This window comes from Bos indicus, chromosome 7 (assembly GCF_029378745.1).
Source record: "Bos indicus isolate NIAB-ARS_2022 breed Sahiwal x Tharparkar chromosome 7, NIAB-ARS_B.indTharparkar_mat_pri_1.0, whole genome shotgun sequence".
In the NCBI taxonomy this organism is placed as follows: Eukaryota; Metazoa; Chordata; class Mammalia; order Artiodactyla; family Bovidae; genus Bos; species Bos indicus.
The window spans coordinates 13,560,388-13,562,486 of NC_091766.1; the positions used below are offsets into that span (position 1 = coordinate 13,560,388).

The following is a 2,099-nucleotide window of genomic DNA, read 5'->3' on the forward strand; positions in this document are numbered from 1 at the left end:
ATAAAAAGACTATTCCTAGTCAGCCTTCAAGGATCTTTCTAGTTTTATACCTTGAAAATCAGACCATGTGGTTGATTTTGCCTGATTTTTCCATTAGCATAATTTGTAGAGATAGTTATAGAAAAATTTAATGTTTCAATTTTTTAAATGGAAGCAATACTGTTGAATGCATATATCTTTTGGAAATTCTCACTAGTGTAATATACAGAGGATTGCAAGAATTTTCAGAACTGTATCATAATAAAATTTTTTTTAATATTTGTGAATTATTAAATCCAAAGTATGGACACTTATCTGTATGCCCCTTCAATTGTTCTGTTTATTCAACACTCTCTTATTTTTCAAAGGTGTCCCCTCTACATGGAACCACAGAATCTAACAGGTGTCTCAGAATTCCTCCTCCTGGGCCTCTCAGGTTATCCAGACCTGAAGCCCCTTCTCTTTGGGCTCTTCCTATCCATGTACTTGGTCACTGTGCTTGGGAAGCTACTCATCATTCTGGCTGTCACCTTTGACCCCCACCTCCACACACCCATTTACTTCTTCCTCTCCAACCTGTCCTTGGCTGACATCAGTTTCAACACCACCACTGTCCCCAAGATGCTAGTGAACCTCCACACACACAGAAAATCCATCACCTATGCAGGCTGCCTAGCGGGGGTGACCGTCTTTTCTCTTTTTGCATGTTTGGAGAGTCTCCTCCTGACAGTGATGGCCTATGACCAGTTGGTGGCCATCTGTCACCCCCTATACTACCTGTTCATCATGAATCCCCGCCTCTGTGGCTTCTTGGTCCTGGTGTCATTTTCCATCAGACTTTTGAACTCCCAGCTTCACTACTTGATGATGTCACAGCTTACCTCTGTGCAGAAGTGGAAATGCCTCATTTCTTCGGTGACCCTTCTAAACTCCTCAATCTTGCCTGTTCTGAAAACTCCATCAATATCATATTAATTTATTTCAACAGTACCATTGTCGGTGGGATTCCACTTTCAGGAATCCTTTACTCTTATTCTCAAATTGTTTCCTCCATTCTGAGAGTCTCCTCTGTACAAAGTCTTATCTACCTGTGGTTCTCACCTGTCAGTTGTTTGTTTGTTTTATGGAACAGGCCTTGGGGTGTAACTCAGCTCAGCCATCTCACAATCTCCCAGGAAGAATGCAGTGGCCTCAGTGATGTACACTGTGGTCACCCCTATGCTGAACACTTTCACCTACAGTCTAAGGAACAAGGACATCAAGAGTGCCCCCTGGAGGATTATCAGCAGAATAGCCTAATCCCAACCCCTGTTTTTCGGTTCATGGGAGTACAAAATACAACAAAATCAAACAATAAGTGATTGCAATAAGTGATTCTGAATCTGAAGTCACTTACTGAAAATGTACCTATCTGGCTCTCTACTTTATGTTTACACAATTTTTCCTCTTTGTAGCATAGCTCTAATGGAATTGGGAGATTAGCTGGATGCCCCATGTGAATTATAACCCTTATGGGACTTTGCATATAACATCAGTATAGCCGTCTCTCTTTCCTTATGTATTACTCAAGACTCTTGGTCACAAGCAATCTTGTTTCTATCATCACAAAATAAATACAGCTCTCTCTTTTTCTTGTTTTGCATTGTTTCTATAACTTTCCTATGATTATTCCCTATGTGTTAGGTGGATCTAAACCCTACCTTAATGACCAAGACACCTAGTATATTTTTGCTCCTTAGTGATTTTTGAGTAAATAGAGTGGATATTTGATTTCTAAACTGGAGTATTTTGAAACTGAAATAGGACACTATGAATACTAAGTTTGAATAAACACTTATCAACTGGGTTTTTCCTGGGAAAAGTGGGGTGTATGCTTACCAAGGAGTAGATGAGAGGGTACCTACCAAAGCAAAGTCAGTTCCCAGTCTTGCTGATAATTCTCCTTCCCATTCCATCTAACTTCTTCCCAATCATATTAAATAGCAAGATACAAAGAGACAAAAATTGAATGATTTGACACCTAAAGTAATCAAAGTCATAGAGACAGTGGGTAGGATGATAGTTACCAGAGGCTTTGGAAAGAAGAATGGGGAATTAGTTTAGCAGAAATAGAGTTTCAC

The 2,099-nt window shown here is 39.8% G+C and overlaps 1 pseudogene; it reads left to right on the plus strand.

The window, feature by feature from the left end:
* The first annotated feature begins 282 nt into the window (after window positions 1-282).
* On the plus strand, window positions 283-1,278 carry LOC109561190 (olfactory receptor 7E24-like; annotated as a pseudogene).
* Window positions 1,279-2,099: the final 821 nt, after the last annotated feature.